The sequence below is a fragment of the Corella eumyota genome, chromosome 7, assembly GCF_963082875.1.
Source record: "Corella eumyota chromosome 7, kaCorEumy4.1, whole genome shotgun sequence".
In the NCBI taxonomy this organism is placed as follows: Eukaryota; Metazoa; Chordata; class Ascidiacea; order Phlebobranchia; family Corellidae; genus Corella; species Corella eumyota.
In genome coordinates, this window is record NC_137496.1 from 7,413,034 (window position 1) to 7,435,955 (window position 22,922).

A 22,922-nucleotide genomic window follows, 5' to 3' on the forward strand; every position below is an offset into this window, starting at 1 on the left:
TTAAAATCTTGAAGATTGTCCAAGTGGTAAGTTTTTAGAAACATAATTGAAAAGTGCCGTTCTTATTGGTTCTCCTGTTTCAACTGTGGATGCAAATGGTCTTGACCTCGGTGAACTATAATCAGTTTGATGCGCACGGAACTCGGGCATTGGACAATTAGATAACTCACAGATATTGTGCAGTATACAACATGTGAGTATAATTTTAGGTGCAAATTTAATCTTAACATCCATTTTTTTCCCCAAAATTCGCCACCTAGCTTTTAGCCTGCCAAAAGCATTTTCCACTGTAATTCTTATAGAACTATGATAGCAGTTAAATGATTCTTGTTCTGGAGAAAGTCCTGCCCCAACAAATGGCTTGATCAAATAAGGTAACAAGGGATAGGCAGGGTCGCCAAGAATAATAAGTGGAACTTGTCGTTCCTCAATTACAATGGGTGCCTAATGAATGTTTGCATTTTAATGAAGTAAGTGCATAAATAGGATGTTGATTATAAATAAAATTAGCTACTTTATTAAATTTTAGATTACCTTTGGTAGTCTATTTGAATACTTAAATATAGCAGATTCTTTAAATACCGAAGCATCATGGCAACTGCCAGGTGCACGTATATTACAATCCCTGAAACTAGTGTTTGTTTAGGGTATTACAAGTAGGTTAATAAATAATTTATACGAAAATTTATTTATATATACCAATATTTGTCATCCACCAAGGCTTGAAGAATAATGGAGTCCCATCCTTTACGGTTTGTAAAATCTTTTTTTCCATTTTCAGGTGCTGTGATAGGAATATGGCAACCGTCGATACTACCAAAAACCTGAAAGTTTATATATAACTCATATTAGGTTTTTTTTTTAACTAATGTTAAATTTAGGAAATAAATAATTTTTTTTTTAAATAAACAAAATAATATGGTTAATGTAGTAGGTCAGTAGGTATTGTTGATGGACATTCCATGATTCTACTGAAAAAATTTTATTTATATTATTTTAATGTAGTTAAATTTACGTTTATGCCATATTAAAAATAAAGTTTCTTTAATATTAATTACCTTATACGTTTTATTGCAGAAATTTCATCATGTTAACTAAGAGCAACCAATGTGGAAAAAACTTGTGGAAAATGATGCCGGGCTTCTATTCGCTGTGCAATTAATACAGCTTCTTCTTCAGAAGGCATTCTAATAAATTCCTTAACCCTTTTCTTTAAAGCGTTACAAAATCTACAAAATATATTTAAAGTTTTTAAAAACTACCTGATTTTGAAGTTACTAAAAATACAACTGACAGATCAAAATAAAGACTAACATTGAATGGTTTTAAGATATATATACCTTTTTACACAGTTGTATACAGATGATTTATGAATACCAAATAAATAGCCAACGGTTCGATATTCTGCTGCGGAAGCTAATTTAAAAAGTGCAACTGCAATACGCTTTTCTAACTGTATAATCACCTATAAACATTTTATTTAAATAAATTAACTGTTATTTAACTAGCCTCTGGCTTCATGTCTTCCCATATTAACTCAGTTAATAAATTAAAATCCTTCTTTGTCATTCTAAAGTTTTCAACCCACTGACTATTGGTAAAACGTGAAATCACGTTTCCCAAAAATCGGAAGATCTAACAAAAAATATAGCTAGGTTGTAAAACACTACAAAAATAATCAGCTGGTGACTGTTCAAAAATTTAAATAAAATTTTGGTTAAGTTTCTGTTTAAACATATACCTAGACAGCGTCCATGGCCTTCCTATGCGCTTACAAAGTTTCTTTGAGTTAGCATTCTTCGCTGTTGCCTAAACTTTATTTGCCGACGTTTACATCGTTTTTGGTATTGAATAAATAACAAAATGCAGCTTACTACATACTGAGCCGTAATAATTACACTAAATTCTATCCTACTTTGATTTTCCATCTCTCGAGTAATATTAAAAGCTTAATTAAACTTAAATTAAATGTTGTAAATTAAAAGCTGTCTTCTTTGTTGACAAAATTTGCGCCAAATTAAAAATATCCCTTTAAAATACATTAAAAAGATAATTTTATTTTAAACAACTTGTAATATATAAATCATAATAAGTTATTTAATTTATATTTTAGCAGAGTTTTATCTCAAATATATTACTTTATCAACTATTATTACAATGCCAAAACAAAAATCTCACAATCAAATTATTATTAATCAAAAAAAAAAGAAGAGCCTATCAAGAGGGCCAAAAGTAAAAAAAAGGTATTATGAAAACAGCAAATTGTTGTATTCACAAAGGGATCGTGAAAGGTACTTAAAAAGTTCCGAAAAAAAAACAAAACTTGTCGTTTTAATTTCCTCGTAAAATATCTAATCGTACTTTTATATCTCAACCTAAAAACGCAGCAAACAAATTAGAGGATGCTAAAAAAGTATTACTCCTTATATTGGAAGCTATCAAAAAGCTAAATGAGAATAATATTTTTTCTGCATCCGAAATTTTTAAGTTTTCCAAGATGAATTTGAAGACGCTGTTCATATTGTAGATACACGAAACCAGGTTGTTTTAAAACGCAATTCGGAAGTGTTGTGGATTGTCATGTTTTAAACAAGTGTAGGGTCTAAATACGTAACGGTGGAAACAGGTTTGACTGGCACTACTTTAAATGTCTATATAAGGCCTTGTAGATTTAAAGTTATAACGAGTTTACTTAGCAAAACACGTTTATTAAATAACGGCAATAAGTATCTCGACAATTTTAAACGCTGAATGGCCCCGTTAACAGAATGTGCACAAATTTTATAAACCACAGTAACAATAGCGTGGCGGGTACTTGCGTGTTTGTCCAACAATCGAACAATATGACAGTGTGATAAGGCTACAAGTCTGATAAGATGCGATTAAACTATTGTTCAATTTTTAAGTTGTTAAAGTCGTGTTATTGTTTGGAAAGGCGATTATTGATAACAATTACAGCTGTTAGGATAAAACGATTTGTGACATCACTCCACATTTTAAGAGAATAGTTTAAACAATTCGATAAAAAAATACATTAAATAAAATCACAACAACGTAAACAAAACAGACACATATACTTACTATACATTTATATACGGCTCAAATAATCGGCGCCGCTATTTTTCGCTCCTTTATTATATTCAAATTTAATGCGGTAAAAAGAACATTGTCCATCTCATTATACGATCATTAATAAACTTTGCCTTGTCAATGTGGCTGATGGTCTGATTGTAAAATGAACTTAGCCCCGTACAAGTAGTTCATAAATTTTTTGATCGCCAATACGACTGCCAGACATTTCCTCTCAACTTTTTATTTGCAAAGCTCACTGGTAGGTATCTGCCGTTGTGCTTTTGGCACAACATCGCCCCAATTCCTTCGCATGGCGCGTCGGTTCGTAATATGAATGGTTTGGACGTATCGGGTAGCTGTAGAATTGGTCTTTGTAGGATACGTTCTTTTAGGGTAGTTGGGTATGAAGTCTCGGTAGTACCCTGTTAAGCCAATAAATGCCCTGACTTCCTTTTTCGTATTTGGGCAAATTGCATTTTTGATCTTGACAATATTATCATTGTGTAGACTTATCTCGTCTTTATAAATGTTGTGCCCAAGAAAATCCACGGTGTCTGTTCCTATAATGCATTTAGATGGTCTAGCTGTTACATTCGCTTGTTGCATTCTGGTGAATAGCTCGTGAAGACATTTTAGATGTTCTTCCCAGCTGTTTGCGGTGACCATAGATTCCGGGTCAAACTGTGTGATCTTATTGAGTTTTGATAGTCGATGCAAAATCGGTTTGAGCCATCCTTTTTTCTCACCATGACGACATAGGAAGACTGCGATGGTCTTATCGTTCATTTCAAGCATAATTTTAATTTCTTCTAGCGCATCTCTTATATGGAACGGAACCGGGTAAGGTTTTGACCGCACCGCCCTGTTATCTATTAATTTATGATGTGTTAAACTAGCATGAAATTTCCCGGTAAATATGTGAATACGTCATCATACTTGTTTAATTATTTTTCAGCTGACTCCCGTTGATGTGTTTCTAGATTTTCTCCATACGTGATGTCTTTACTGGTCTCCTTCAAAGTTGTTGCGTTACGTTCGAGCAAAGCATCGTCGTCGACGGAATCGGTTGCGCTGGCCAAGCATGCAACGTTTACCCTATCTATGTCTTTGACGGTAGGATCTATACAATGGCCCCGTTGAATATATTTCTTTAAAAGGTTTATATGGAAAATTTCTGTTTTTCCATTAATCAAGATCTTGTAATCATTTATTTCAATGTTGTCGAATATATTGTATGGGCCCTTCCATTACATTAACAACCTGTTGTTATCTGTAGGTAGCAATACTAAAACCTGATCTCCCGCCTCAAACTCCTTGGCTTTGTTTTTCGACTGAAATACTCTTTAGCAATTTTCAAAGGCTCTTCGAGTCTTTCGCGGAGTTTAAGGACATAGACATAACTATTTGTTACTTCCGCCTCCACTGATGTATTCGTGAACATTTCTTTAAGAATCTGCATCGGCTCCCTTATAAGCCGACCATACAATAGTTCAAAGGCGCAAAACCTGTTGATAGTTGGGGAACTTCCCTATATGCGAATAATAGAGCATTGATGTACCCATGCCACTGTCGGGGGTTTTTCAAAGCAGAGTCGTTTCAACATAATCTTCAAAGCCCCATTAAATTTTTCCACCAATCCATTACTCATCGGTATGACTACTCGACTATATATATCTACAAGAGCTTCATCTACGTCTTCAGTACTTATGTCCTAAAGGGGTATTGCCTCAGGGTAAACGTCAGTACATACCGGTGGCCTTTTTCGCTTGGTGGATAAAACGGCCCAATAAAATCAACAGCTACTCTTTTAAATGTGTATCTATCAGTAGCATTTGTTAAAGTGGTGCCTTGGCAATCTTTCCCTTGTGAACAGTTCTTTGGCATATATTGCATGATCTGCAAAAACGCTTGATGTCGTCTTTCATTCCCTTCCAGTAAAAACTGGTGAGTATTTTGTCATATGTATTTTTGATGCCCATGTGTCCTCCCATCATTGATTCATGTGCGACCTCCATAACTTTTCACTTGAGAACAGTAGGAACAACAAGTTGTCTTTTGCTTTTTCCATAGTTTACCTTAAAATGTGTAAACTCTCGATATAAGATGACGTTATTTTTTAGGAAACGTATCTTTTGATCTCCCTTTATCTTTTGCTCGGTGAGTTGGTGCAGTGCTTTCAGCGTTTTATCGCCTCTTTGCATTAAGTCATTTTTAACGGGTAACAACATACGCTCTAGTTGTCCAGTTCAAACTCTTTGTAACTATTAATAGTTATTATAATTGTCTGGCAACATTGTAGGTAAACATCTTGCGCACGCAAGTCGCGTTAAAAAAGACATGCTTTTAAACAGGCTAATGTTTAAAAATAATTATAGAAAAGTAACACCATGTAAAGTAGGTTGTAAAAAAATGGTAAATTACAAAATGCAGACACAACTTATTGTAAATATTTTTGTAGGTGTTGGTGAAATTAGCGAGATTGAGGAAATCGTAACTGGCAATGAGGGTAGCACCAGAATCAATATTGGGGCAAACTCAACTGTCAATGCAGCAAATATCACCGACAATGAGTCAATGGGGGCTGGCAACAAGGTAAGTATTTTTAGCAGTGAGGCAAGTACTACCAACGATGAGGTAAGTCAGTCTACAGCCCCACTCTTCACATGTTATCAACCTAGTGATCTAGCACAGCATGTTAGTTATGCCATTCATGATAATGTGTTGTGTCTTGCTCCAGGAGAAAATAATCCTCCACTTTTGGCCATTAGAAATGAGGCGAATGCATTTCCATATATATTTTGTAATGGGGCCAACACATTTGAAGAAGAACGGTTACAAAAAATTGGGTTTGGGGCATATTGCAATGGACAACTTTTTTTGTTTAGTAATATTTTTTCTAGTGACCCTGCTTACATATTTTATTTACAATATGTTAAAGAAATAACAGAGTTAATGTCTGCAATTTCTATTGCCATGAGAAATAAATCACCCTTATTACCTACAATTACTTCTAAAATCTTACTTGATAATGATAGTTTAAGAAAGATTTTTAGGAATGATGAAGGTTACAAGTTCATGAAAACTGTAAGAGGATCACCGGCCAACATTTTTTTGCAGTTTTTTAGCAGGTATTTTAATAGTTTTATATATAAATGTTATTCACCTGTTTGTTAGTTTTATTATAGCCTATTTAAAGTAATTAACATAAAAGTAAAAAGTTCAGTTCGTTATATAATATATATATATTAATCCCGGTATAGTTAAAATTATTATATAAACTACATGTCAGCATTTTGGTAATGCATTATAAATAAAGTTAATGTTGTATGTATTTTTATGTTTTATTTTGCAGGTGACCGTCGATGGAAAAAAATTGTGAGATGTATTTGCAAGCAATTGAACGTAGAGTGCAAGGAGAAATTTGATTGGTCCGAGTACTGTAAACTGATTGCTAGCAACCCTGTTATGGCCGCTAGAATGTTCGATCGTCGAACAAAATGCTTTTTTCACAACTTTTTAATGAACAAATCCAATCCTGTCGGTGAAGTTGTAGACTATTTTTACAGAGTTGAGTTTCAAGCTAGAGGTTGGCCACACATACATGCTTTGTTGTGAGTTAAGGATGCACCCGTTTTTAATCGGAATTCCACAGAAACTATACGTGAATTCATTCATCAGCATATCAGTTGTAAACTTCCTAATCCCGATGGCGACCCAGAGCTGTATGAAATGGTCACCTCTACACAAACTCACAGTAAACGCCACACTTCCTCGTGTCGAAAGAAAAAAAAAACTTGTCGATTTAACTTTCCACGTGAAATTTCAAATCAAACTTTTATTTCTAAACCTAAAAATAATCCTGAAAAGAGTAAATATGCAGAGAAAGAAGTATTGTTGTCACTACATAATGCCATCGAGGAGCTAAACAACAATCACTTTCATTCTACATCTTGAAATTTTTTCCCAAGCTGGTGTAGGTCAAACTGAATTTGAAAATGCCGTTGACATTCTGGGCTCAAGAAATAAAGTTGTTTTGACTCGTGATTCAAGTGAGATGTGGATTAATCCGTATAATCCAAATTTACTTCAAGCATGGAACGCAAACATGGACATTCAGTATGTTTTAGATCCTTACAGGTAATATTTTTTAATACTTTGCAATTATATTTAAAGAACATTCTTTTAGGCAGTAATATTAAATTGGTGATAAAATACACTTTATATTATGAACTAAAATGTTTTATTTTATTACAGTTGTGTGATGTATATTTTATCATACATCACCAAAGAGGAAAGAGAGGTGGGTAAATTAATTAAACAAGCACAGAAGGAGGCGCGAGAAGGGAATGTAGATGCTATGAAGGAGCTGAAATCACTTTCCAACCTGTACCTAACTCATAGGGAGGTTAGTGTTATGGAAGCTGTTTATCGTGTTGGAGGATTGCCGTTAAAATCATGTACTAGAAATGTGTGTTCATTTCTGTGGATGCTGACAGTACACGGTAAGTGTTATGGTGCCCTTATAAAGTATCATGTATGTAAAATTTAATTTGAATATATAACACACATCAACTGTTATCTAACTTTTTTGTATTGTAGCTTACAATGAGTGTTTTTAATTTTTTTAATTTGTATTTATATGACTAAGAAAATGTACATAAATTTTATTAAATTTGTAATAATTTTAAAAATATCACTTTGTGGATGACCAGCCAGCCTCCTTGATCGTTACCTTAATCGACCCGATTTACCACAATTTCAGAATATTTGTTTAGCTGAGTTTTCTTTAAAATATCGAATAATATATGGAGACAATAATCAAACAACTAATGAAAAGCTTTCTGAAAATTCTGTGTTTTTATTAGAACAAGGCATGGGTCGAACTAAGAAAAGGTTTGTATTACAAAAAAAATAAAATATTTTTTATATTATGTAATATTGGTATTTGTCCATTTTTCATTTAAAATTCATTTAAAAAACTACACTTACATGAAATGTTTTTTTATAAAATTTAGGCATATTACTTGAACATGTTATTAGTATGTTTATTTTTAATATAAAAAAACAAACATTTTAATATTGCAGAAAGGTCGGCTGTAATTAAGCATACCAAACTAAACAAGGAAAGAGATGGGGAAAAGTTTTTTGAAAACATAATGCGGCTTTACATTCCACATCGTGTGCCTGAAGAGCTTAAGCCTGATGGATATCTAACATACGAAAAGTACTTTGAGTGTGGTGAAATATTTTCTACTGATACTGTTGCTAGAGTTAAAGATCTTGTGGAAATAAACATGTCGGCTTTTACGAATGTTATTGAAGATGATCTTGACAACGCTGTAGAATCTATGGATCCAGAAATTTTAGCTGATGCGTGGGCAAGTCTTGCTCCACAAACGGAATCTGAGCGGTTAGAGACTGTAGGGACTGAGGTCAAGAAAATTCTAATTATAAAAAGTATCGACTCCTAAGGGTGCTCTTATCCAAATAATATGGCAATAACGTATAAAGTATAAGTCTCTAATGTCTAAAATAGGGTTTAAGGTCCGTTAGAAATGGTCAAAAATAACAAACCGAATCTACAGACAACAAATATTTATTAATCAAGCACGTTCATCACATAATTACCCCGAAAGTTACATTACAAAAACGGTATTACACGTACACACTACAAAATCTGGTTTCTAGGTTACATACATAGCGATAAACATAATTACGAGTACATTACACACAAAAAAAACGTCTTTCGTATATCGACAACATCCTTTATAATGGTATTTAACTGTTAACTAATTCTAAATTAAAACTTGGCAAAGTAAAAATAGGTGTGTGTTTTAGGAACCAAAAAAATATACTAACTGTCAGAAAATAAAATCGCGCAGGAAAAACACAAAAACGGACAACTGTCAATCCACATTTTTACACCAAAAGGGTTACACTATTAACCCTTATTCTATGAAATTTATAGAGTAATACAGTTCAACTAAACAGGAAATTAGGCACAGCTTCCACTGGCTCTACATAACAAATAGCGACAATTTTTACAAGGGCACGCGTAAAATATACAATTGGATCATGTTCAATATAATAACGAATGAATTTAGAGCGTCTAACTGCCTTATGGACGTTAGACTTGTCCTTGAATAAAGGGGTTAATTTGTTTGTCCCCTTTATAACCTGTATATATTTAAATATACATAAATACAGTCTCTATGAGTTTTTTCATATCAATAAGTCTTTTGTACGGTGTTTAACCGGGATTGGTAGCGAGTTTGCACTGTTTCGGTTCGCCGAACGAAAGTTATTATTCCGCCTGTGAAATTGGGTTTCTTACGTATTTCTTTTGTTTGTGGAATCAATAACAGTTGATTCTGGTTAATAATGTTCTGTTTTTGGTACCCCAGTGGCCAACGCTGTATTTTATTGTCCAAGGCCACCAACAGGCCATACGGTTTTCTCGTCGTTCGGTGTGAACCGGCATCAAGTCTGGTTTGAGGCTAGGAAAGCCTTGGCATTAGAATGGATGGAGATGCTAAGCGCTTTCCTACAAGACCAAAGGGCTTAAGAAGTCTGATCTTGTTGAAGGTGAGGAGGAAGATGAGTTACCTGCCGAACTAACATCTGTGGTTAAGGACTTTCCATCTTCCGAGTTTGCTGAAGTATAAGTGCGCAACCACTTTTGACTTATGCTGAAGGCATGCGCATGATCAGAACTCTCAACATCGATCAACAGGCAATTTTTGGCTTCGTTCGCCTTTGGTGCTGTAGGAAAGCGCTTAGCATCACCATAAACCTATACAAGATTTCAATATCCTATTCGGCTAGCTTATGCTGTGACTGTCCAAAAAATTTAAGGAGCAACTCTTTCAGAAGCCAAAGGTTGATAGCAGCCTTTTGTACCCAATTCAAACTCTTAAGATGACTTCGCATTTTGTGATTACCTCGTTAAATGCCCAATCTCTGATCAGTCACATGGAGGACTTACGATCCCATCATCCAATATTAGGATCTGATGTTATTTGTGTTACTGAAACTTGGTGCAAGCCTTGTGATTCATCTTTAAGGTAATTTTCAGAACATTTATTTCACTCTCCATTTTTATTAACTTTTGTTTAAAGAGTATTTTTTGTGTTTTCGCAGATTTGATATAGAAGGGTATTCTTTAATTTGTTGTGATAGACTTCAAAATGTATGTGGTGGTGGAATAATTATTTATGTCAAAAAAAATCTACAAATGCAACCAGTCGACCAGTTTCATGATCAGTACAACAACCAAATTGTTTGTGTTAGAGTACTGAGTTATGTTATATGTGCAGTGTATAGGCCGCCCAAATCAACAACATCAAAACTTTTGGAATTTATTTTAAATTTGAAAAAATTGCCTGACACTTTAATCCTCTTAGGTGACTTTATTGAGGATTTATCAAGGTAAAACATTTTGACTTGTAACTCACTGATTTCTTTACATATTTAAGGTGTTTTTACAATTTTAATTTATTTGATAATAAGGTTATGGGGTTTTGTGTTCAAATAAAGCTTAACACTCACTAACATTTATTTAGTGATCATTTACTGCAACCAATTAACCAAAAACTAATTGAACAACAATTCTCTCAACTGATTGAAAGTCTAACAACAACAAATTCCACTCATCTAGACCATATTTATACTTTTAAACAATTACTGTGCCATGTCGGAATTATATCGGTTCATTTTAGCTACCACAACTCCACTTATATTGCGTTATGTGAAAAAAAAGATTGCAATTATAAACTTGGTATGTATATAATTTTTATTGTAATAATGTTCTTATTATATTAATTTATATTCTTTGGTAATAAACTTTATTATATCTTTTTTAATAATAGTATTTTTTATTTACAGGTATTCAATCCTTTGATATTCAAACTATTCTAGTAAGAGAACCCATACCCAACCTAAAAATTTTACAATCCAAAGATCAAACTACACAACTTTCTTAAAAAAAGATTTTGGCAAAAGGCTGCAAAACTAACACTGACATCATTAAAACTAAAAAATCAACTTTTTCTTCAAAAACTCATCCCAATAGTAATCTCCCTTTAATCAATCCTTCTAATTTTCCTATAACTTTTAAAATTTGTGGAAAAGCGCGAGTTGTAGATTTTATGGACAGTCATGTAACTGTTAATTTGGTTACAGACTTACGTAATATTGGACTTAATGTGGCAGCTGAAATTAACAATACTCAACGGGGTGTGTCTTGTGGTTACATTGGTATAGGTGCAAGTTGGTCAATTTATCAAGCTTTGATAAATGGTTATGATTGGCTAACCTGTTCTTTATCAAATGTCGATGAGTCAACAATCGTTCGTTCAATATAACAATATAATTAATAAACAACCTTTTCATACTGCTCACTATTTAAATAACGACGATATAATACAAATTCTTTCACATATTTATGTTGCTCATTTTGAAAACAATCGGCCCACAACTTGGATAAATTATCCTATTCCCATAAATCTTTTACGGCATGAGATTTTAAATAATCACCCCTCTCGACGAAATTTAAATAATGTAGTTCGAATTGTTGTTGTTAATACTGATATGCAATCTGCAAGACTTAGTGATGTAGAAACTGGCTCACATTGGATTACAGTAGCTTATCAATTAGAATAATATTAAAACTTTTTGTTAATTAAATTTTATACATCTTTTAATTCATTAAACAAATTTTTTATTGCATTTTTTTAAAACAATTAACTTTGTTATGATGCCTTGTACATTTTTTGTTAGGTTTGTTTCACCAAGTTTTCTGTTATTCTAATTTTTTGTTTTAAATTTATTTTTATGTATTTATTTTTTATTGTTTTTGGATTACCATTTTTCTATACTTTTCTACCCATTTCTCTATTTTTCCTGGATGAGAGCAGCCCCTTGACGTGGGATCTAGGCTTTAAACTAAGAGTGCTCATTGTTTTTATTATGACTAGTCTGAATTTTAAACATTAAATACAATATAAATTTGAATTACGTTAAGAGATGTGTAAAATTAAATTTTTGTTTTTTCTTATAATTAAATCGCTAATTGTTTGACATTGTTATTTGTTTACAATAAGACTTATGTTAAAAGAGGGACAAAGCTCCCCTTCTATATGTTTTTATTTAGATTTAAATTAGAAATTATCTTTATTCACAATAAAAATTAATTTTAAAAATAATCAAATAATTTCGAACCATATTTTATTTATCAAATAAATCTAGTTATTATGGTTCGAAATCTTAGATTTCGAAACATATTGTTATCGTCATTATTATTATTCAGATTAATCTTTTCCAGTGTCTTATAAGCCGTAAATTTTGAGTTAAAATAACTTTTGTTCTAGAAGATTTGCAGTTCTGAAATTTTAGTATCTTGTTTATTATCATGTTGTGTTTCAATTCTCCTATTTTGATAATTTAAATATCACTAATTACTAATTAATAGGTGTTTGATTATTAAAATTTAGGGATCGTTATTATGTTGTTAAATTTCGGTCAGTTATATATCATAGTATTAATAACACAAAAATGGATTAAAAATTTAACTTTTGTTTGTTTATTAAAAATTAAAGTTTAATATTAAAGGGGAACTAAAGGCAAAACTAGGCCTATTTTATAGTATATTTTTTAAAATTTATTTTCAAAAAACGGATTTTCTAGGAGTTCTGGTTTAAAAGTTATAGGTTTAAAAGTTTCAGCTTGCTATACCTGAGATAGTTTCTATCTTAACTATAGAAGTCAGGTGATTAAATTTAAAATAACTAGAAGAGCAAAATTTGGTATCTAAATGGGTTATCTCATAGCTCTTATTAATTTTTAGACAATCAACAAAAGTGTCCCATTGCATTTTAACCAAGTTGTCTTTAAACAAATATAGACAATATTTCATGCACACTAATAACTTTTACTCTAACCGAGAAGGGTTTCACATCATCGATATTGGAGGAGTGTTTAAAAACATCCTCGATGGTCAAAAGTTTAACATTTTTGGTCCGAAACTTCGCATACATTGCCAGGATTTACAATTATTTGTAACTTATCGCCCTGGTTTGCCTCTGATTTTCTAACCTCTACTCCACGTGCGACAATTGGCGTTTTGCATTTAGTGAATTGGGTTGTTGCTCATGGTCAAACGAGAATAGGGTAAGTTTTCGTTTACCAGAAGCAACGTCTGCAGTAAAATAAGATTTCTTTTTGCCTTGTTTTACTGGCGAAACTGCGGTCGGAATCATATGCACGCTAATATGTTTGTGCTTCTGAACGATATCTTCTGCAATTATTTCTTCGTGAGAATAAGTTTTTTGACTTATTTTAATTATTTAAAAAAATAATATTTACACAATTTGTAGTTACGTTCTGCGCTTATCTTTGTCGTCATAGATCGCCAATTTACTGATCAATATAAACATATGAAAAATAGCTATTATACTTAAATATTTGACTACACACCTGTTTTTAAATACATGACTGTTATAACTCATAAATTCTGTCATATATATAGCTTAAATAAGTATGCTTGCGAACTGGTGCAGACAAGAACGTTTATTATTATTTGTGAGAACGTGTCTGAATCGATTTGCCCCAAAACCGCTGTGATGGAAATAGAAGAAATGATTTATTAGTTTAAACTTAAATTTGTTAACCACGGGTGACCTAAAATCAATCAATAATTTCAAAATTTCGAATCAAACAAATATTCTCTCTAGACTCCAGCTGTTTTTGTTCATGGGAAAAGTTTTCTTTCTTAAGATTACTTTTTCATAATATATTATAAAACACATTTTACTATTACTTAAATGTGCTTTACATGAAAACAAAAAAACATTTTGGTTTGCTTTTTTTGCGTAAAACTGTTGCAGCTAAAAGTGTTAACGACGCCTGCAAATTAAATGTTAGAAAACTTCTGTATAAACTGCGCACGACATTTGTGCATAATTAAAATCTTTAAAAAAAATTTGCTTTTAGCTTTGAAAAAATTAAACACCTATGTAAAAAATAAAAATCATGTATTGGCATTATAGACTTTACACCGATTTATCTCCTAAAACTGTGGTAAAAGTAAACGAAATGGCTAATTAGTTTTAGCTTTATTTTGTTAACCACGAGTAACTTGAAAACTCGGGACGGAAAATATAATTGTTTTAATGGACCCCAGCTGGTTTTGTTTATAGGAAAATTTTGCCTATTTAAGATTAATATTATAAATAGATTGTAATTTATTTTAATGCTCCTACAAAAAGTTATATCAAACGATAATATACATACAAGTAATATTTAAATGAAAAACTATCTGTAAAAAAAATTGACTGTTATTTATTTAAATATTTAAGATAATTTAAAAAAAAGTCTAATTTCGTTTAATGGTATATCATGAAAACTGTTTAAAAACACGTGTTTAAATTATCTTTTTATTTATTACAATAAAATACTTATTAAATATCATTAAAAATGATCAAATAATTTCGAACCATATTTTATTTATCAAATAAATCTAGTTATTGTCATTATATTTATTATTTTTATTATTATGGTTCGAAATCTTAAGATTTCGAAACATATTGTTATAGTCAGTATTATTATAAGTTCTGAAATTTTAGTATGTTGTTTATAATAATATTGTGTTCCAATCCTCCTATTCTCAAAATTTAATTATTACTAATTGTTTGTTTATTTATTAAAATTTAAATCGTTATTAATTTTTCAAATCTTGGTCAATTGTATATCGTAATATTAAGAATTCAAAAATGAATTAAAATTTTAATTTTTATCGCTAATTACTAATTAATAGGTGTTTGTTTATTAAAATTTAAAGATTGTTAATTTTTTGTAAATCTTGGGTAATTGTATATCATGCTATTGGTAACTCAAAAATGAATTAAAATTTTAATTTTTATTACTAATTACCAAGTAATAGGTATTTGTTTATCAAAATTAAAAAATTGTTTTTATTTTTCTAAATCTTGTTTAATTGTATATCATGATATAAGTTAAATAAAAACAAGTTAAAAAAGTAATTTTTGTATGTTTATCATATTTAATAGCTTGTTTATTTAATAAAAATTAGGGATTGTTATTAAAACGCAGAATTTAAAAAAAAAAAAATTTTTTAGTTTAATAATTATAAAAGGTATACGTAATATTTGTTTAATTAGTTCAGGTAATATTTTTAATTAAGTAATGTTTATGCATAAATTTATTTACAATAAAGGTTAATTTTAAAAATAATCAAATAATTTCGAACCATTTTTTTTTATCAAGTAAATCTAGTTATGGTTCGCAATCTTAGATTTCGAAACATATTGTTTATTATTATTTGCTTGTTAATTTATTATAATTTGAAGATCGGTATTAGATTTTTAAATTTTGGTCAATTTTATATTAGAATATTAATAACTCAAAAATAGTCTAAAAATTTAATTTATGTTTGTTTATTATATTTAAATGCTTGTTTGTTTTTTAAATGCTTGTTTATTTATTTAAAATTTGGTCCAATGTATACTATTATACTTACAACTTAAAACTTGGTTAAAAAAATAATTTTATTTTGTTTATTATATTTAAATCCTAGTTTGTTTATCAAAAAATTAAAAGTCAATTTTAACTATTAAAATTTTGGTCTAATGTATATGAATACCAATAAGAGAAGATATGTTAAAAATTTTTTGTTTGTTGCAATTAAATTCCTAATGGTGTACTAAAATAAAAAGGTTGACATTTTAAAACTTTTAAATGAATTTTGTTTTGAAATTTTTGGTCCAAAATTTAAAAAAAAGTTCTAGTTCAAAAATTAAATACGTAATATTTGATTAATTAGTTAAGTCAATGTTCTAAATGAGGTAATGTTTATGCATGTTTTTATTCACAATAAAGAGTTATTTTAAAAATAATCAATTATTTTAAACCATATTTTATTTTTCAAATAAATCTAATTTTAATTAGAATTAAACTATTCTTAATTAAACACGTTTTTATTAGGCAAGCGGTTCAATTTCGATATTTGATGTAGAAATTTTTATTCAATTTCGATATTACAAATATTATTTAGTTAGTAACAAAGCGACTTTGAATCTGTGGTAGGAATTAAATATGATTAAATTTTTCGGCGATTATTTTTATCTGGCCAGTATAATTACCGCCGCCAATTTCCAACATGCATTGGTGGTTCAGTGGTAGAATCCTCGCCTTCCACGCGGTGGGTCCTCGTTTGATTCCCAGCCAATGCAATTTTTATTTATTTTATGAGATCAAGTTTTTAATCTATTTTATAATGCGACCGCTGAATTGTTGGTCTTATTATTTTTTACATTACTTATTAAAGAAAAAAAAACGATTATATATCGTAAGAAACTAAACTAAAAAATAATTTATTAAAAAAAAGACTGGCGACATGGTAGTTTTTTCTCTTTTCTTAATTAAACACGTTTATATTAGGAGGCGGTCCAATTTCGATATTCGGTGTAGAAATTTTGTTTAATTGTGATAATACAAATATTATTTAGTTAGTAACACAGCGACTTTGTATCTGTTGGTACGAATTAAATGATTAAATTTTTCGGTGTTTATTTTTATTTGGCCACTATAATTACCGCGGCCAATTTCCAACAAGCATTGGTGGTTTCACTAGAAAAATTTTTGCCTTCTCTTGGGCCATTTGTATTTAAAATAAGCTAATCTGGCTTAATTTAATGCTGTGTTATATAATTTGGCCAAAAATAGGCCACTAAAAGTTTTGGCTAAAATACAGACTTTAATAAAGAAACTGGCCTATTTATAGCCAATATGTTATCTTATGCATAGCTTTGGCTTTATTAAATAACAAAATAAATTTAATACCAAAATAAATTTGATAATTTTAAATAGTTTAGCAGTAAAAGTGAATTTTTTGTTAATTATTTTGTGTAGTCACTAAAATGCAATACCAAAATTTTATGTTTTTATTTATTTTTTATCATTTCAATACTGTGCAATAATGTGTATATCTGCGAATTCTACCAATATAAAATTAAAACTTCACAGTAATGCAGAGATATTTTGCCTAATAACAACATGCATTTTTTCTTTGTATGTATAAACAGAAAATGTTTAATGGCAAAGTAATTTACAGTTAGTCACTAATGAAACTTATGATATAAGAATTAAAAGAGTTACAGACACCATGTGTTACATGTAAATTAACTAAAAAGTAAAATGTTGAATTGGATAAAATTATACTAACAATCTTAGCAAACACAGGCAAATCCTGTTTTACTTTACAAAATATAAAAATACCGGTATTCTATTTGATTCTATTTACACAAATCCAAGACGCTGAAAGTATTTCACTTCCAGAAACAAGGATTTGGTATTTAAGACTGGATAGTATTTTGTAGTTGAGTATTCAATTCAAAAAAATGGTTGAAGTAGTAGGACCATGACATATTTCAGTTTTAAATATATCCCCTTCCATCACATCTTTGCAAAACTTCCATTGGTGTCGCTCAGCAAGATATTTGCATATATTTTTAAAACTTCCCACCCTTGCTATTTTTTTAAAATAAGAATGCTTAGCTTCAAACCTCATTGACCAATAATGAATCAGTGGCCCAAGATTTAGTATATCTGTAGGAATATGGCACAAATAATGCTGTTTTGGTATAATGTTGACTGTGGGATCATCATAGTATAAAATAACTTGTACATTGTGATAATTATACCTGCGAAATACTGGATTTTCTGAAAATACTCTTTCATCAGTAAAATGTGAATAAAGGGAGGTGCTGTTGTTCTGTATGTTATTGTTGCCAAGAAATGTACTTAACTTAGATTGTCTATACAGGGCACCAATTGTTTCTTTTAATTAAATATAATACAATAAATGAGGGGAGTTTACTGTAATACGATTTAATCCCAGTTATTTGTGCAGAATGCCCTAATATAATTTCTTTTGGTTCAACAATAGGAAATGAAAATTGCATAAATTTTTTGCGATGCCATGGTGTTTGTAATGTTTTAAATTGGTTTACTGCCATTTCAAGTTCATGACAATGATTCTTTTGTTCGACATGTTTGTGTACTTCTTTCCATATTGTTTGTAAAATGTCATTTATTCCTTCCAAAATGTAGATTATTGAAGCCTAAGACAAAACCGAAACGTTAGGACACTATCAGTTTATCAATATAAAGTTGTTTTGTATTCTTAGTTGATGAGGTAAGTTTTAATTTTAAAAGAAAGATGTTTACTAACCTCAGTTAATTTATGCTTTTCCTTTGCACAAAGCAAAAACCTTGCAGCATTATGTTTCCATTTATTAAATACTTGGGAAACATGTATGTTATTATTCTGTAAACATTTTTTATTCATATTGGGCATTACTGGTTCACTGAGTTGTTTGGACATTACTGGTACACTGTGAGTTGTCTTCTGAACTAGTATTATTTTCTACTGATAGGACCGGGAAAGTATAGGGTAGAAGTAAAATGTCATGATTTCTTGTGCTCATGTTGTCAAGAAATATATGTAGTTAAAGATTTAAATTTTGTTGTATGCGTAGAAATATAATGTCTTAAAATATGCATTGACAAAAAATAGAATATATTAAAAACCTATTTTTTTATATTTTATTTATTTAAGTATACCGGTTTTATGATTTTGATGTGATTTCATCCATTGAGAGTAAGTTTTGCATTTAAATGTTAAATAAATTTGGTTTAGTTGTTTAAAATACAAGTAGTTGGATAAGCACATGTTTTCTGTGGAAGTAATAAATATTCTGTTAGATACAAGTTTACGTAAAAGCTGCCAGTGGTAATAAAATATAAATATGAACAACTTAGATTACCTTACATACAAAGTCAATTTTAGAATTAAAATTAGCAAAATTAAAATATTATTTTTTTAAATGAGCCTTTGCATTGCAATTAATAGAGATACTTTAACCTCTATTACCTTTTAAAAATTATCTAGAACTAATTTACTATAGATTTAAACCGATTTGTGAACACTATTTAAACCTTGACAGTACGGCACTTTTGCTAAAACAGCGACAGTAACCGAATCGGGCTACTTCTCCCGATCGAGCGACAGACATTTTGCAACCAAAAGCGGCGACATGCGCTCTCTTTTTGCTTTAACGGCCAACCTAATCAATAAAAATATGTCCAAAACATAAAAGAAACAACAAAGTCACCAAGTTGACCTTTCTTTGACATTTTTTACCCGTCAGTTTAGCTAGAAATTAAAAGAATACGTTTTCTTATTCAATTGCTTTTTTCGACGAAGAAAGAAAGCGAGATCGCGTGGTGAAATAGCTAGAAGAAAAAGGGCAAATATGAAGCAATTAAATAAGAAACGCATTCCGTTAATTTCTAGCTAAACTGACGTGGGGTGGGAATCAAAAAAAAATTCTGACTGGTATTTGAGGTTAATTTAACCATCTGCCGAATCATACTTGTAAGTTGTTTTAGAGGGGTTGTGGTAATAAAGTGATTAAGACTTTTATAACTAATATATACATTTTTAAAAAGTCGAATAACAGCAATTTATAAATAGTATATACATTTTTAGAAAGTGGAATAACAGCGGAAGTTTGTCCCCTAAACGAAAATGAAATTAGGTCCGAATTTGCAAATTTTAATTTTGAAGAAAAATCAAAGAGTTTTTTGATAATTTAAATAGCCAATCTTTTCAGGTTATATCAGTTTACTGAACTTATAAGATAATAGTAGTTTTACATGTTTTTAATTTAGTAAGGACATATGGTAGTTTTTCCTTATTTTTGTAAGCACAGAATATAAATTAAATTATAATACTTGATCAAATATTTAACTTGTTTTAGCTGGATGCCACCACTGCAAAAACCCAAAGTGCCCATACCAGTACCAGCAGTAAAAGTTTTGAAATGCGATCAAGCGATTCAACCATGCCACTGGAACTTGATAAGCAGAGGCCCTACCCTGGAATAAACCTGTGTACTCATGGAAAAAAAGAAACAAACATTTTAAAACATTTAGCCCACTTTCAAAAAAAAGCTCCGAATCTGTAGACAATAACATTGTTTTGACATATGGAGACCTTATTCCATATCCTTTCCCCCTAAAAGAAGAACTGCAACTATATTTAAAAAATATTGGCCCAGTGGATTTTAGTACATCAGAAATATTCATTCCGTGATTGACCCAAAAATTGGTAAACCATCGAAGGAACAAAGAAATGACATTGCAAAAGTGCTGGTGAAAGAATATCCAATTTTGGCTAATGGATGTGAGAAAAATAATCATTCTACACTTTCAAATTCAATAAGAAAAAGGTTTAACAATGCAAAAATGTCGTTTAAAAAAGCTACCGAAAAAACAACAAACTATGCCTGTCGCTAATTGTACAACTAATGAAGAACGCGACTAATGAAGAACGCACATTATTAATAGTGGCCTAATTTTAATAAAAATTTCAAATAAATAATATAAACAAATTTATCCATTGTTTGTAGTGTTTAAAAGAATTTCAAGACATTCCAGAAGTTTCACCCTTCTCTACAAGATGGAGAAAATTGATGCTAAAATGTGAAGCCGCTTTTTAAATTAAGTTCTGATTTTTTTTATTTTCATAAGTTACTTGCGCATCTTAGCAATAGTGAAAAAGGTTGTCGAAATATTTTAGCATTTGGAGATTTAAGTGACATAACCTCTGGAGTAAAACAAAAAAATCAGCCATTTCTTTTGTGTACTGGGAGTCCTTCTGACCCCAAAGATATTTCAATTTTAGTTAAACAAAAAAGGTACTTGATCTTAATGGTGCTTCTATGCATGATTGTTTTTTTTAACTTTAGTTGCGGTGTATTACATTTTTAATCTTGAATATCCATACTCTTGCAAACCATTTCATGGTAATCTTGTAAACTTTTTTTTTTGATCAGTTAGGGGGAAAGAAGTTACTTGAAATAATGCAGTGAACGAATTAACAGATTACTATTACATTTTCATGGATACAAATTTCACAGTAATGTTAATATTTAAAAAAAAATACAAAATCTTATTTTAAGGATGTTAATTCGGACATTATATTATAAGTAATTTCATTCTTTAAACTATTAATTTTTGTGCAAAAATAAGTTTTGTAAAAATTTATATTATAATTGATCATATTTGCAGTATATGATGGGATTACTCTACATTTTGTGTAAAAAAGTAATAATTTTAGTAGATTGCTGATTGTTTTTTACTGTTCCTTCGAAACCATGTTGTATTATTTGCAGTATAATGCGTAAGACCATGTAGTGTGGTTTTTGCAACATATTTGTTGCAGTATATGTTGGATTACTCTACATTTTGTGTAAAAAGTAATAATTTTAGTAGCTTGCTAATTGTTTTTTATTGTTCCTTCGAACCCATGTTGTATTATTTGTAGTATTATGCGTAAGACCATGTAATGTGATTGTTGCAGTATATGTTGGATTACTCTACATTTTGTGTAAAAAAGTAATAATTTTAGTAGCTTTCTAATTGTTTTTTTAATGTTATTTCGAAACCATGTTGTATTTATTGTAGTATTGTATGCGAAAGACCATGTTATGTGGTTTTTTCATCATATTTGTTGCAGTATATGTTGGACTACTCTACATTTTGTGTAAGAAAGTGATAATTTTAGTAGCTTGTTAATTGTTTTTTATTGTTGCTTCGAAACCATGTTGTATTTATTGTAGTATTATGCGTAAGACCATGTAATGTGGTTTTTGCAACAGCGTTTGTTGTCGTAATAAATGCAACTGCAAATTGGTTTAAATAAAAGCTGGCTAGTTGACACAATCACAATTGGCCAAAAATTTTCTACTGTTAGTGGTAGAATCCACGCCTTCCACGCAAAGAATCCAAGTTCGATTCCCAGCCAATGCAAATTTTATTTATTTGATGAGATCAAGTTTTCATGTTATTTTATTAAGCGACCGCTGAATTGTTGGCCTTATTATTATCTTTTACACTAAGTATTTTAGGAATTTAAAAGAAACGATTATATATCGTAGGAAACTAACTAAAAAATAATTTATTAAGAAACAAAACTGGCTCTATTCATTTTATTTTTTTTCTTAATTCTCTATTCTTAATTAAACACGTTTTTATTCAGTATAGACAATTCGGCAAGAGAAATTAATAATTAAAAACACTTTATTATTTACCAATTACACGATAGGCAAAATAACAATACAATTGTGCTTTTTTCGCAATATTGTTTTAAGATTTTATGTTTGTAAATTTATGAATTAAATGTTAAAATTTATGTAAATAACAAAAAAAGAATATAAATATCACTAATTAAAATATTTAAATTAGATAATTTAAATACCATTTAAATGCGACCGCTGAATTGTTGGCCTTATTATTATTTTTTACATTACGTATTTTGGCACATTAAAATAAACCATAATATTTCGTAAGGAAACTAACCCAAAAAATAATTTATTAAAAAACAAGACTGGCGCCTTGCTAGTTTTTGCTTCATTCTTAATTAATCACGTTTTTATTAGGCATAGTCAGTTTGGCAAGAAAAATTAATTAACGAAATCACTTTATTATTCACCAAGTAAACAAAAGGCAAAATAATAATACAATTGTGCTTTTTCCGCAATATTGTTTTAAGATTGTATGTTTGTAAATTTATGAAGTAAATGTTGAAATTTATCTAAATAATAAAAAAAGAATATAAATATCACTAATTAATTTATTTAAATTAGGTAATTTAAATACCATTAAGTTATGTGTCTTATGTTATAGCAAAATATTTACAGTGATTAACGAGTTTGTAATAAAGTTTAAAATAATTTTAATTAGAAATAAACTTATTTTTAAAATATTTG

General features: G+C 30.0%; 1 pseudogene; it reads right to left on the bottom strand.

The window, feature by feature from the left end:
* LOC145760267 (uncharacterized) lies at positions 1 to 3,867 on the bottom strand (annotated as a pseudogene).
* Between the last annotated feature and the right edge of the window lie 19,055 nt (positions 3,868 to 22,922).